The following is a 16,301-nucleotide window of genomic DNA, read 5'->3' as shown; positions in this document are numbered from 1 at the left end:
ACACACACACTTGTAGCTTGTACGGCTCCCTGGGCGTAACCCCCCAAAAAAAAATATATATATATGCACCATTCTGCACTAACTAATTTTATTCAGACATTTGGAACACAAATAAATAATCATAACATTTAAAACTATATAAATATAAAAATAAAAAAAATAAAAAAACAAGACTCATAAATATCAAAAATAAGTGACTAAGACAAATAGAAACAAATGTGTTGATTTGGCACTCAAGCATCAATACATTTACCCAGCCCCCAACACTGTCAACCAAGAGCCAAGACTAAACCAATTCACCTTGGTGGTATGCAGACTGGTTTTATATTATTCTTATCGATTTCGCACAAACCAGAAAAAAATGCAACAATATGTCTGTGAAACTATATAGTCAAAGTATTATACATTTTTAATTTTTTTTATTTTTTAGTAGCATTTCGTATTGTGACTGATTTCACTAATTGCTACTGTAAAACATTGAACTGGAATCCCACAATACCAATACACGGACTGGATTGTGGTATAATGTTCACTACATTACATCGGGATAGATTTCTCTAAACTTTTATAGTATTCAGTTTTATTGGTCAAAATATTATAAATATAGGCCTAATCACAGTAGGCCCTGGTGCCTTTATGTGCTGTGTGACAAATGACTTATCATGAAATTGGCGTATAACTTGATCATTTTGTCAATGGGTTTTATGCAGCGCCACATTATCACAATGTATCGGGTAAGGAATCTAGGGCCACATAAAAAAAAGAATCTGTAGACTTATTAATGGATGAGTGCGTTCCTCTTCAGATCCCTGAGATATTCATCTTTAACGGTATCACAGCAAGAGGGAGGGAGCCTGTTGCCATAGTTGAGGAGGTATCCTGGAAAAAAATACAGTGTGAGAAACAGATTTGTAGGCACTCAAGCCGCACGGCACTCGGAGATTCAGCACCATAAGTGAACAGAGTCGGCACCTGTTCCAGGGAGAATCCTATTTAATGGAAATATAGGCCTGAACAGAAAGACAAATTCTGGTAGGGGAATCTATAAATTGTTCCTATTGAACAGGGACCCTGTAGCCAAAGACAGTAGGCTACAGTATGAAGAGAGGCTTCTACTGTTTCTCCAATATAAATACAAAATCACACTTCCAGCTAAACTCATGCGTAGAAACACCTCATCCGGTCTGTCTCGCGCCGAACTGCGCATGTGCAGGCCGTCAAATCAAAGGCACTGCTTCGATATAAAGTTGTTTTTCGACGAAAATGAAGATGTCAGTTTGTCACGTTCACGAGGTTGGAGTAAAATCGTGTTCAACTACTTAACACATTGGCTCGAGTCTAGGTTTTGCCTTTAGATTTTGAGAAAATAAACAACTATAAGAAAAAAAATATCTGATTGACTTCTCAAACCCCAATTCCCGGTCTGGGCTGTTTGGGCTGTTTCGCAAGCGTTTCCGAAAGTCTCGTGGTGTTGCGCATCTGGGTTTATAAACTCTGTGTTGTAGCAATGGTAACGGCTGAAATGTTGCAGAAAGCAGGTAGGATCAGGTGCAAGTTGTGCTTTTATTTACAGATGACAATGGTGATCCAGACATTCAATTGAGATATTTGCAAATAATCCCAAGTATATATTTACAAACTTCGCAATAATACTTCCAGTTTGTCTTGTATGTTTACATTCTCCCTTTTTCTAGTCCTACCAGTTTTGACCCTTACCTGTTTCTGGACTTTGTACCTGCCTACCTGACCATTCTGCCTGCCTTGACCACGAGCCTGTCTGCCACTCTCTACCTCCTAGACTCTGATGTGGTTTTGACCTTTTTGCCTGTCCACGACCGTTCTCTTGCCTACCCCCCGGTTTAATAAACATTGTAAGACTCCAACCATCTACATCCGGGTCTCGTCTTGTGTCATGATAGTACGAACTGGCCATGACAGACCCAGCAGACTTGGACCAGCTCAGCCACGCTGTCTCCCTGCAGGGAGCCACCATTGGGAGACATCAGGAGTTGTTACATGGCCTTTTGGAAGGGCTCAGTTCCTTGACGGAACGCCACCACCATGGGTTAAAGGCTATTATGGAGCAAATCAGGGAGTTAGCTCAGACTGTCTGCCACCTCTGAAAAACCCCAATCACCCAGTTATTTTTTTCCCTATCTGTGGTGAGTTTGTACAGCCTATCCAGACTCCCCGTGAACAACCTCCAGAGCGATATTGTGCCTCCCAGGATTTTCTTTCTAAGTGCTTGCTTATTGTTGAGCTACAGCCATCTTCGTTTTATTCAGACGCTAATGTCGGGAAGGGCGCTCTCCTGGGATACAGCAGCTTGGGAACAAAAATCTGCCATTTGCGGTCATTTGGAGGAATTCATGGCAGAGGTGAGAAAAGTTTGAGCCTCCGGTATCCGGGCTAAAGGCGGCCAGCAAACTACTTGACTTACGTCAAAACTCCCATTGTGCGGCAGACTATGCGGTGGATTTTCGCACATTGGCCGCCAAGAGTGTCTGGAATCCGGAGTCTCTTTTCGAGACTTTTCTGCACGGATTATCTGAGCAGGTAAAGGATGAGCTAGCTGCTCGGGAACTGCAGGTGGACCTCGACTCTCTTATCACCTTAACCATTAACATTGATGGACGCCTAAGGGAACACAAGAGTGAGAGGAGGTCTGGTCTCGAACGCACCCGATATGGCGCGTTCACCTCCTATGGAATCCGGAGGTTGCCGAAGGCAGCTCTTCCAAGAGGAGTTGAAGTCACCCGAGCTCTCTCGTGAATCTACGACGGGTGAGTTGGATACTCCTGAGCCTATGCAGTTGGGAAGAACTAGGCTATCAGTTTGGGAGTGCTCACAGATGATGAATAATAATTGTTGTCTGTACTGTGGCGGGGCTGGACATATTATACAGCTGGGTATCGAACCAGGGTCTGTAGTGATGCCTCTAGCACTGTACCCGCCTGCCTGTAATTGACTAAAACAAGCAAACAAGAAAATTGCGTTTGAAAAAGGTCAAGTTTTTGCTGTGAGCTAATGGCTTGTTTTCCCCACAGTAGGGTGGGGCTAACGTTCTATCACCAATGGCACCAGCTCAATGTCATTCAATCATGTACATTTAAAAAATTATATACTGGACTTGTTTCATTTGGAAAACGCAAACACTGCTGTTTTCACTCTTCCTGTCCATAATTGGTTTTGAGTGGCTTGTGTGAAGTATACATTTACATCAATCCGTTGTATATTTGAGAAAACATTCATCACCAATAAACTGTCCAGTGAGTCAGTCAGGTGTGTGTTTGTTCACATTGGGTGAGGAGCATTGAGGATGTAAACGCTACTGCTAGTGATGCACTCATGGCCATTTCTATAGTAAGAGCCTAACAGCAGTGCGTACATCACCAGCCCCTCAAATCTCCCCATCAACAACTCTCCCTCCATCTCCCCATCCCTACAAGGCCCACTCACCTCATCATTGATTATAGGAAGCCCTGATTTGCCTGATTTACGCTACATACTGCAGTAGATTAAGAAATAGATTTGTCCTTCCTCATTCAATTGAGCCACTCGCTTTGCCCAGTCAATTGAAACTGTTCACAGAACATAAAGTAACCTGATTTAATTCCATTCCTATGTCCCATGAATGAAGCGGTGGGTGGAGATGAGCTAATCAGGTTAAGGGCCCTATTCTTCTTTGTGATGTACTCTTTCTGAGAAATTATGTCACAGTAAGGCCCTGCTCTCAAGTGTAGAATTTAATTTACCGTGAAATGGAAAGGGACAGGGGGAAAAGATGGTCCAACATTTTTTTTCCTGGTGAAGTTGGTAAATGGATATATCTGCCATACAGAGAGGGGCACAGGGATTCCTTGCAGAATCTCATACAGCTTGGTGCAAATAGTTTTTCTTCGATCGAACACTTACGACATACACACACATACACACATATTAAATGGTACGGATAGGTCTATCTGTAGAAATAGCCCAAACTCATTTAGTCTGCAAATTCAACAGCATGTTCTTGTCCAGGGATGGTCAACTTCGGTGAAAACGGGGGCCACAAACTCATCATGAGGGGTCGCAGTGACTCTTGGGTCTGCGTACCCACATCCATACCCACACATATTGCTGTTATTGTGACCATATTAACGCCACACCGGCGGTCACGAGTCATGAAGGCAGTCTTATTCCACGTGAACGTTTAATCATGGTAATTAGTCTTCTCCATGTTCTGATACTGCTGATGGTCATTACTAGCCTACCAAACTTGCTAACTCTCTGGCACTCAGCACTCTATTGCCCCTCTAATCACTCTGACATCAATGCAACGGTAATCGAAAATCGAATCCAACATTTCATGAGACCCCATGAGCTCATGTTGCGCAACATCTCTATAGGCTATGCAATTGCAAGAGAATACAGAGTGATGGCCTCTATTAAAAAGAGGAGGATCCCATCAGCTTTCTATAGGCTAAGCCTAATATATTTATTTCTCAACTTTCCAAATCTTAAGCACATTGCTTATCTTTACAACAGGAGTATAGCATACCTGGCTGGCATTAAAATGAAACGAGGGAAAAGAGTAATCCATTCGCTATTTAAGTGCACAGATGACATGTATCTTTTTCTGCTGCCCCTGTTTCGAGACAGGTGCATGATAATGGTCCATTCTAAATCAAAACTAATTTCACACGCATATTATTTAGTGTATGTAAAGACAAGATTACATCAAGAATAGTGTGATAGGTGACAATATTAGCCTATCACTTGTGAATGATGTCCAGCATAAGGCAAGAAACATTGAAAGCTTTTTTTGTTGCAACTTTTTCCAATCATAGTCGCACATCTCATGTAGCCTAGCCCATAGGCCTATATGTTTTGATAAGGTCTGTATCACAACTAAAGTGGCTAAATAACGTCTTTAAATTTAGCACATTCATCCGCTTTACAACGTGTGTTGTGCCCAACTGGCATACATACGCATCGCGTGAGTTTCAAGTTTGGAGAAAATTATTTTCACCATAAAAATCCACATTTATTTTGGGGATTTTTTTACACCCCAATTTCGATGTCTCATCGCTGCAACTCCCCAATGGACTCGGGAGAGGCGAAGGTGGAATCATGCGTCCCTTGAAACATGACCTGCCTAACCGCGCGCCTTAACATAACCGCCAGCTTAACCTGGAGGCCAGATGCACCAATGTGTTGGAGGAAACACCGTTCAAGGGAGTGATGGGAGTGATGAGCCAAGAAAAGCCCCCCCCGGCCAAACCCTCCCCTATTCCGGACGACGCTGGGACAATTGTGTGCCGCCCTATGGGATTCCTGGCCACGGTCGGTTGTGGCACAGTCCGGGAATAACATTTTTAAAACTTTTATAATAAAAGCATTACATTGTGGTAACTTTTGAGAATGGTGTTTTCCTGCTTACTGTCGTGTGCCCATTGCTGCGCTTATAATGTGAATAAATAGCCTAATAGTTTATCAAGATTTTAAGTCAAAATTCTCATCTGTTGCGTCAGGCTCATTGCTTAAAACAGTTTCTGATGCTAGTGGTTGAATTAATTTGGGATCTATTGCATTCCACAACTGTCCCAGGCAATGTTTGGAATATTTATTTCTCGCACAGAATAGCTCAACTTTTGTACTAAGGGGGACAGTAGATTGACATAGGCTAGTGCTTTTTGCTGTTTGTTAGGCCTACTTTTCGTCAGCCAACAAGATGAGTAAATGTGGACAGCTCTCCCAATATCTTCAGTATGCGCCTCGGAATAGGATAAGGTCGAGCGCAGTTACATCCCCGATGTGTCTGTTTTCACTTGTAGCCTGTGAGAAAGACTTGATCACATGACAGAGAGCAATGTGAGTGAGCGGTGCTTCTGCATGTAGCTGGGAGAAGGGAATTATAATTATTATATTCAGCCCAAGGGCACAACACCCACTGGCCGCAAAAGGCGTGGGATTTTTTAGGGGCCATTACAACCACACAAAGGGGATGCCCCCGGGAAATTCAAGGCATAAATCATGGATTTATTGTGAAGGTGTAGATTATATTGCATGGATTTATTCAACTTTTTAGAAATGCTCCAAAGGTCTGCATTGGCGGCTTGTAGGCTATGCTTGGAAGCCAGGAGATGCTAAATGTGTTTGTTGATTAATGGTAAATTACCATGAGATGGGCAGTTATTTGCTTGACAATCACCGGCTGACAATTTCATAACCACAACAGCCCTACCCACACATGCAGTCAGAGCCAGCTAATTACACGTTGTTCTCATTAGAATGTTATTTGCTTGAAAGTTCTCAGACTTTTCACTCAGGCAGAGTTTGTGCAAATCAAATCAAGTGTATTTATATAGCCCTTCGTACATCAGCTGATATCTCAAAGTGCTGTACAGAAACCCAGCCTAAAACCCCAAACAGCAAGCAATGCAGGTGTAGAAGCACGGTGGCTAGGAAAAACTCCCTAGACAGGCCAAAACCTAGGGAGAAACCTAGAGGAACCAGGCTATGTGGGGTGGCCAGTCTCTTCTGGCTGTGCCGGGTGGAGATTATAACAGAACATGGCCAAGATGTTCAAATGTTCATAAATGACCAGTATGGTGGAATAATAATAAGGCAGAACAGTTGAAACTGGAGCAGCAGCACGGCCAGGTGGACTGGGGAGAGCAAGGAGACATCATGTCAGGTAGTCCTGGGGCATGGTCCTAGGGCTCAGGTCCTCCGAGAGAGAGAAAGAAAGAGAGAAGGAGATAATTAGAGAACGCACACTGAGATACACACAGGACACCGAATAGGACAGGAGAGGTACTCCAGATACAACAAACTGACCAAGGCAAAGTTGCATCTACTCCGTTTGAATAGAGCTTGCTTGACTGACAGCTGACTTACCTGGAATACAGCAAAGGACATCCATTTTGTTTGGAGAAATGTCCTTCAACGTATTGCTTTTGAAATTTTCCATTCTCTTACTGTTACCAAGAGAGGCATAAGGCACTTTGGAAAAAATACTGCAGTATTTCTATTTGAGGTTATTCAGGTCAGTGAATGTCACGTGAGTGTTGTTATAGGACTGGAAACCAGACATGTTGTGGTGTCAATCTCTTGCTGTCGTCTTCTCAAGCTGCATCGTCTTCTCTGTCAGCGCGTGGACAGACAATCTAACACACCAAAAGTCTTTGCCGTTGTTCATTCCAATGCTATGTGTTTCTGCGTGTGACAATGTTCCACTTTGTTTGTGTACCTGATTGATTCTTGGTATCGTCGCCTGCTAAACATGTGTGTATTGTCTGAGGGACATTTAGCAGCTGTTGCGATTTCAAAGGAGAGCTCCTGTTATGCTTTGTTCTTGTGCCTCAGCACTCAGCAGAGGAGGACCCGTGGTTGGTAGGTCAGGCGGTAGGCGGGGGGGCGAGTGGCCTGAACTAATTAGGCCCCATAAAGGAAATTCATAAGGGCTCGTCATGACACTAATTACCTGGCTGGCCGGCTCGCAATCCGGATCCCTGAGTCTTTCTCCCTACTGTCTGACATTAACAAGCAACATCTCAATACGAGCCATGGCAGTGCTCCCCATGAAGCTGATTAAAATGAGGGTAATCATGGGCTGATCTGTCACCCCTCTCTGCACTCTGCCCGGCTGCTGACTGGCTGAGATGGGGGGGCAAGGGGCACGAGTGGGGCTTACCCTGCTGGGATGTTTTGACCCCACCCTTGTGTTAATAGGGTAGAGAGGTGAGGCCTTGACTCAATTGTCACTAATGCCTTTTTATCAATGGCATCATAAGAGTAAACGGGACCGCTTCTTTTAAATGGTAAAAATATCAAATTCATTGCAAGGTCGTGGGTCATGACCTGCAGTAAGCTCTGAAGTGTAGAACCCCCTCCACCCACCAAATACAGCCTTCCCCACCCAACTCAGGGTAGTCAAACATACAGCCTGTGCGCGAGGGGGTCCATTCCGGCCCGCGGGTGGTTTGAGTAAAAAAAAAGAAAAAAACATAACTCAATTTACTTTAAAATGACTAAAACCAAATCGAAACGGTATACCTACATTCATACAGTGTCTGTCAGGGAGCATTGAAAAAAAATGCATACATTACTTTATTTTTTATTTTGACGGCGTAGAAAAATGTAACAAATTCAGTGCAGCCATCCTGACCTCTTTGAAGACCGAATGTGGTCTCTGGGGCAAAATGGCTTTGACATCCCTGCTCTAACTCAAACACCCCCTTACAGTTTGAGTCTCCCCCCACGCACACTCTTTCCACTCATATTTTATGAGTAGCTATCTTTTAACCACTATGGGACGGTTGAGCTAACGTGCGCTAATGTGATTAGCATTTAAGTAACAAGAACATTTCCCAGGACATAGACATATCTGATATGGTCAGAAAGCTTACATCCTTGATAATCTAACTGCACTGTCCAATTTACAGTAGCTATTACAGTGAATGAATACCATGCTATTTTTTGAGGAGAGTGCAAAGTTATGTACTTGAAAATGTATCAATAAACCAATTAGGCACATTTGGGCTGACTTGACATAACATTTTGAACAGAAATGGAATGGTTCATTGGATCAGTCTAAAACTTTTCACATACACTGCTGCCATCTAGTGGCCAAAATCTAAACTGTGCCTAAATTCCTAAGTGATATATTGGACTTTCTCTTGCATTTCAAAGATGATTTAACAAAAAACAAAAGCCTGTTTTCTTTGTATTATCTTTTACCCAATCTAATTTGTTATATTCGTCTACATTCATTTCACATTTCCACAAACTTCAAAGTGTTTCCTTCCAAATGGTATCAATAATATCCATAACCTTGCTTCAGGTCCTGAGCTACAGGCAGTCAGATTTGGGTTTGTCATTTTAGGCGTAAATTGAAAAAAGGGTCCGATCCTTAAGAGGTTTTAAAGTCCATCACAACTGACTGTTCCTTTGGTGCAGAGCCTCAGACAGAGCTGTCCATTCCCCCCTGCCATAATGCAGACTGATTGATGTGTGTGGGGCAGTCATTAAATGCACTGGACTGGGGTTTAATGCAGAGCCCAGACAGTTTAAAGGGGCATTAAGAGGATACACGCCAGTGGGAATGGAGCTGGAGAAAGGGAGAGAGGCAGTGACAGATGTATGCGCTGAGGAGGAGTAGCAGTGTGCCAGGCAGGGAGAAGAAAGTGTGAGATTGATGGCTGAGTTGTACAGGGAGGAGAGAACGGGGCTGAGAAAGCAGAACGTTACAATCTTTCGACATAAACCCGTCTTGAAAGCCCCGTCCGTCCCCTTCTGTCTTTTTGCTCATGCCCCTTTCATTTATTGGTCTCTGTTTCTACTCTGCTCTTTTCAATAAACTGAATTCATTCAGGCTGTCAGTGAAGGCAGAATGGTTTCCATAATGCAATGAGTCAGTCCACCATATTGTACGGATGTAAGATCTTATTTTGAGCCAAGCTATAGCAGGAAAATAATCCTTCAGCAACAGGAAAATTGAATTATTACAGTATGCGGATTTTAATTAATGGACATTTTTGTTGGGTTTGATACTTTTGTTTCGTTAGGGCAAATAAAGTCTGAATTTTTTAAGTTAAACTTTACAATCTTTTTAAAACTCATATACTAAAAGTTTGCATTTCCTCCTGTGCATGAAAATTCTCAGCCACAAAAGCGATCAAATTAAGATCCTACATCTGTAATTGGATAATTCCATAGGGAAAGTTAGTTATTTACAAATGAAACCACATGAATAATTATATATAAGCTTTATGTTGGAGTTCAGGCTTCATTTGAAAATATTTAGTAGGAGATTGCATGAATTTTGGCCATGTTGGAGTTGGCCAAGTCTCAGGTTTTTCACTCAATCTTGTAAATATAGAGCGGTATAGACTGTAAAACATGCACCGTTACATCGGATCATCTTGAAACTTTCTCTGTAAAATCAAGGTTTTATATGGTCTATAATGTATTTATCTCTTTTCAGATACAGTGCCTTGCGAAAGTATTCGGCCCCATTGAACTTTGCGACCTTTTGCCACATTTCAGGCTTCAAACATAAATATATAAAACTGTATTTTTTGTGAAGAATCAAAAACAAGTGGGACACAATCCTGAAGTGGAACGACATTTATTGGATATTTCAAACTGTTTTAACAAATCAAAAACTGAAAAATTGGGCGTGCAAAATTATTCAGCCCCCTTAAGTTAATATTTTGTAGCGCCACCTTTTGCTGCGATTACAGCTGTAAGTCGCTTGGGGTATGTCTCTGTCAGTTTTGCACATCGAGAGACTGAATTTTTTTCCCATTCCTCCTTGCAAAACAGCTCGAGCTCAGTGAGGTTGGATGGAGAGCATTCGTGAACAGCAGTTTTCAGTTCTTTCCACAGATTCTCAATTGAATTCAGGTCTGGACTTTGACTTGGCCATTCTTGGTCGTTCCACTTCATGATTGTGTCCCACTTGTTGTTGATTCTTCACAAAAAAATACAGTTTTATATCTTTATGTTTGAAGCCTGAAATGTGGCAAAATGTCGCAAAGTTCAAGGGGGCCGAATACTTTCGCAAGGCACTGTATATTTTAGATTATTCAAAGTAGCCACCCTTTACCTTGATGCTCTTGACATTCTCTCAACCAGCTTCACTAGGAATTATTTTCCAACAGTGTCGAAGGAGTTCCCACATATGCTGAGCACTTGTTGGCTGCTTTGACTTCACTCTGCGGTCCAACTCATCCCAAACCATCTCAATTGGGTTGAGGTCGGGTGATTGTGGAGGCCAGGTCATCTGATGCAGCACTCCATCACTCTTGGTCAAATAGCCATTACATAGCTTGGAGGTGTGTTGGGTCATTGTCCTGTTGAAAAACAAATGATAGTACTGACTTAAATGTAAATGTACTAAGCACAAAACCAGATGGGATGGCGAATCACTGCAGAATGCTGTGGTAGCCATGCTGGTTAAGAGTGCCTTGAATTCTAAATAAATTCTTGGCAGTGTCACCAACAAAGCACCCCCACACCATCACACCTCCTCCTTCATGCTTCACGGTGGGAACCACACATGCTGAGATCATCTGTTCACCTACTCTTTTAGGCAGTTAACCCACTGTTCCTAGGCCATCATTGAAAATAAGATTTTGTTCTTAACTGACTTGCCTAGTTAAATAAAGGTCAAATAAATTTTAAAAAAATATATAAAAATACTCTGCGTCTCACAAAGACACAGCAGTTGGAACCAAAAATCTCAAATTTGGACTCATCGTAGCAAAGACAAATTTACACTGGTCTAATGTCCATTGCTCATGTTTCTTGGCCCAAGCAAGTCTCTTGTCATTGGTGTCCTTTAATAGTGGTTTCTTTGCAGCAATTCGACCATGAAGGCCTTATTTACACACTCTCAGTTGCTGTTGAGATGTGTCTGTTGAACTCTGCAGCCCAAGTAAATGCTTCAATCTGAGGTGCTGGTAACTCTAATGAACATATCCTCTGCAGCAGAGGTAACTCTGGGTCTTCCTTTCCTGTGGCAGTCCTCATGATAGGCAGTTTCATCATAGGGCTTGGATGGTTTAAAAATTGACTGTCCTTCATGTTTTAAAGTAATGGACGGTCATTTCTCTTTGCTGATTTGAGCTGTTACTGCCATAATATGGTCTTTTACCAAATAGGGCTATCTTCTGTATACCACCTGTCACAACACAACTGATTGGCTCAAACGCATTAAGAAGGAAATTCCACAAATTAACTTTCAACAAGGCACACCTGTTAATAGAAATGCATTCCAGGTGACTACCTCACGAAGCTGGTTGAGAGAATGCCAAGAGTGTGCAAAGGGTGGCTACTTTGAAGAATCTCAAATATAAAACTTTCTTTCTTACTATGTGTGTTATTCTATAGTTTTGATGTCTTCACTAATATTAAAAAATAGTAAAAATAATGAAAAACCCTGGAATGAGTAGGAGTGTCAACATCAAAACACTTGTTTTGGTTTTGTCATTTTGGGGTATTGTGTGTAGATTGATGAGTATTTTCTATTTTTATTTAATACATTTTAGAATAAGGCTGTAACATAACAAAATATGGAAAAGGTCAAGGGGTCTGAATACTTTCAGAATGCACTGTACACTATATACAGTACCAGTCAAAGATTTGGACACACCTACTCATTCCAGGGTTTTTCTTTATTTTTACTATTTTTGATTCCATATGTGTTATTTCATAGTTTTGATGTCTTCACTATTATTTTACAGTGTAGAAGATAGTAAAAATAAAGAAAAACCCCTGAATGAGTAGGAGTGTCCAAATCTTTGATTGGTACTGTATGTGTGTATGCATGTGTGTGTGTGTGTGTGTGTGTGTCTGAGCGGTTTCCTCTCTGACAACTGTGTTAGGAAGGACACCTGTATCTTTGTAGTGACTGGGTGTATTGATACACCATACAAAGTGTAATTATTAACTTCACCATGCTCATAGGGATATTCAGTATCTGCTTTTCTTAGTTTGACCCATTTACCAATAGGGGCCCTTCTTTGCGTGGCATTGGAAAACCTCCCTGGTCTTTGTGGTTGAATCTGTGGTTGAAATTCACTGCTCGACTGAGGAACCGTACATATAATTGTACTGTATGTGTGGGGTACAGAGATGAGGTAGTCATTCAAAAATCATGCTAAACAGTATTATTGCACACAGTCAGACTTATTATGTGACTTGTTAAGCACATTCTGACTTTAGTCAACGGGTGTGAATTGATTCTGAACTCTGTGTACTGTAGTCAGGCGTTGCGGATGGGTTATTAGTAATTTCGGGCAGGTGCAGGTGAACAAACAGCCATTAATGTGTACATTCAACTGGCAAAGGTTCATTTTGATATATAAACAATTAGAACGTTAGAGTGTGGTGGCAGGCGTCATATACTATTCAGACTACTTGTAATTATGCTAAAGTGCTATGCCTTCCTCTGACCTTTTAAAAACATTTCAAATTACAACAAATGTTACGATCGATTTTGATCATGAAATCTTTAAGATTTGAATGTTTATTTCAGATTCTGTAGCATCCATGATGGTCGTTGTCCTCTCTAAAGTAATGATGGAAATGAAAATCTTTTAAACATTTTCATTTTTTTGTTCAGCCAAGCCTTTCCTTCGAAATGGCTATCCATGATTTGACTCAAGACTTACAAACAGACATGTTGTTTCCCAAAAAAGCCTGTCCCTTTCATGTAACATCCGTAACGCTTCTTATTTGCTTCATGTCTCCACTTTGAGTTCACTTCCCCAAGGGGTACTATTGACACATACATCAAAAGTTTAATTTATATTGTGTGTCCATTCGGTGAGATATTCAAGTTGTGATTTTGTGTGCAAATGTCCATAATGTCCGTAATGTCCACAATGCTGAAATTGCCCAATTACAGCACTCATCATCATTGTAGATCATTGATTGGGCTCTGAAGCCTGGAAGTGTTCAACTCCTTAAGCTAGCAGACATGTTGTAATTGGATATGGCACACGCTACTCATTACTTGTCGCTCATACCACAGTCTGTTTGAAAGGCCATTCTCCCAGGGACAGATCAAGTTATATTGCTGAAATCCGGGCTTCATGTTTTGACATGAAGCACAACTCTTCAGCGCATGTGTTTTTTATGTCTTGGATGAATAACTTGGGCTTAGGGGGAGATGGAGTTTGTTAGTATGGGAGTGTGAAGGTACAGTATGTAGAGACTGACACACTGCTGAATTGTCTCTTAAACTTTAATGGTGGCTTTGATTTGTGGCCGCTGGAGCATCTCACCATCCAAACTCGACACATTAGTACCAGGCAAGGGGCAACCGGGCGTGAAATTACACCAGCATTCTCTGGGGACGAGAGTAAACTGTGTGTGGGGCACTTCACCCAAATCCCCTCTGCTACCACCGATTGGTGCCATCTACCGATTTGACCCCCCCTTTGACCTTGGTTAGCCCCGCAGCTGACATTCGGCCTTCCAATTCTTAAGTAGCCTACTATTTTGGCAATTCCACGCCAGTTTGGCTCTAAGATAACGGTGACGTTTTAGATCTTCCCCAAATGAAGTCCATAAAAACATCCTTAGGGGGAAGGATGTTTGACATGCATTTGAAATCTGTATCCATAATAACTGAGAAATAATACATTAAGTTTGGGCCATTTGACGTTTCGTCCAACCCAGGCCTAGATGCTGCAAAGCCAGTCCTGGTGTGCTCTGTAATATGAGTTGACATTAAGAATAATATTTATTTACATACATTTATGGATCATTAAAAGTATAAACACACAGCCTTGGAGACATAGCTTTGTGCTGTGGAGACCTTCTCCTTTATTCTCCACCATGACCTTTCTTCATCATTTCAAGGACTTGTGTTCTGTCTGTACTCATTAACTTTATAAGGTCTGTAAGAAAAAAAAAACCAGACAGTCTAGTCTGTGCCTTTTTTCTTTCTCTCTTCTTCGGTCTCCCTCTGCTCTCATATGACAACTCAGGCACTTATCAAAGAAAAGTCAACAGGAGTGTGTAACCTGTCTGGACGAGATATACAGTATAGAATACTCACTGTTCTTAATCACCTTGCCCTCCTCCAGAGAAGCACATCATATAGATGGTATGACTATATAGCCTGTGAGTTGTCTACGTAAGCTAGCCTTGGAACAAAACCAGTGACCTTACAGGCCCTTTCAGGGTGAGCTCCAGATCCCTGCCTGCTTTGACTCATTATTCTCTGGGTAATGAGCACCACGGATGAGTAGGGGGAGGGAGAACACACTGGGAAGTTATTAGGTTGTGATAATAATAACTCAGCTCCTTGTCATTAAAAAGGAGTCTGTAAGAGCCGGGCTCCCTGATCAACAGTGATGTAGGCCGAACCCTCAATCCAATGGCCTCGTTGTTTTGCTTCACTATCCTTCTCTCTGCTCGGCCTCAGCAACCCCGCTTTTTCTGTCCTCATTTGTAATTCAAATCGCTCTTGTGTTTTTGGAAATTGGACAAAAAGTCCCCGTTCTCTTCTAACCGAAATGTAATGCTGTGATGCTAAAGGTGACCATGTGGGCTGCCCCGTCTGTTTTAATCATTTCACTTTGCTTCGAAACGCTTTGACGGGGGTAGGCTGGTGTGGGAGGCTGTTGAATTGTAATGTCATCTTCACATTTCACGTATCAGATCTGCTATGAAAGAGTTGACCGGTTTTGGGTTCAGCTGTGTCTGCTTGTTGTTTCATGGACATTTAGTGGTGACTTGGTTGGGCTGTTTGAGGTGTGTACCTGTTTTTTTCCTGTTGATCCACCCTGATCTTTTCATAATTTCCTGTGACCACTTTACTCCTTTCATTTCAACACTTTCCCTGACACTCCAGTCCTGTCACGCCCTGACCTTAGAGAGACGTTTTATTTCTCTATTTGGTTAGGTCAGGGTGTGATGTGGGGTGGGCATTCTATGTTTCTTTATTTCTATGTTTTGGCCAGGTATGGTTCTCAAATCAGGGACAGCTGTCTATCGTTGTCTCTGATTGGGAATCATACTTAGGTAGCCCTTTCCCCCCTCCTTTCATTGTGGGTAGTTGACTTTTGTTAGTGGCACGATAGCCCTGTAAGCGTCACGGTTGTTTCTTCGTTTGTTGGAGACATTTTAAATAAAAAGGAAAATGTACGCTTACCACGCTTTATTTTGGTCCACTTCTTTCGACGGCCGTGACAAGTCCTGATGGCCCATTTAAATTAAAAGCCCATGATACTGACACCCCACTATGTCATTCCTCTGTCCTTGCCTCAGAGAGTGTGGACTTAATTATACTGAACAAAAATACAAATGCAACGGAATCAGTCAATTTAAATAAGTTCATTAGGCCCTAATTTATGGATTTCATATGACTGGGCAGGGGGCATAGGCCCACCCACTCGGGAGTCCGTTCCACCCACAGGGGAGCTAGGCCCAGCCAATCATAATTTGTTTTTCCCAGCTAAAGAAAGAGCTTTATTACAGACAGAAATACTTCTCAGCACCTACCCTCCCCCTCATCAGACAATCCCGCAGGTGAAGAAGCTGGATGTGGAGGTCCTGGGCTGGCATGGTTACACGTGGTCTGCAGTTCTGAGGCCCTTTGGATGTGCTGCCAGATTCTCTAAAATTATGTTGGAGGCGGCTTATGGTAGAGAAATAAACATTCAATTCTCTGGCAACAGTGCTGTTGGACATTCCTACATTCAGCATGCTAATTGCACGCTCCCTAAACTTGAGACGTATGGCGTTGTGTTGTGTGACAAAACTGCACATTTTAGAGGGCCTTTTGTCCCCAGCACAAG

At 42.1% G+C, this 16,301-nt stretch overlaps 1 long non-coding RNA gene across 1 annotated transcript; it reads left to right on the top strand.

Annotated features, from left to right (window-relative positions):
- Positions 1–1,175: 1,175 nt before the first annotated feature.
- On the top strand, positions 1,176–3,277 carry LOC118369899 (uncharacterized). Its single transcript, XR_004822704.1, has 2 exons — positions 1,176–1,538; positions 1,695–3,277. It is a non-coding gene; the product is annotated as an uncharacterized LOC118369899 (long non-coding RNA).
- The last annotated feature ends 13,024 nt before the right edge of the window (positions 3,278–16,301 follow it).

The sequence above is a fragment of the Oncorhynchus keta genome, chromosome 36, assembly GCF_023373465.1.
Source record: "Oncorhynchus keta strain PuntledgeMale-10-30-2019 chromosome 36, Oket_V2, whole genome shotgun sequence".
NCBI lineage: Eukaryota > Metazoa > Chordata > Actinopteri > Salmoniformes > Salmonidae > Oncorhynchus > Oncorhynchus keta.
This window is presented reverse-complemented; position numbering and strand designations above follow the sequence as displayed.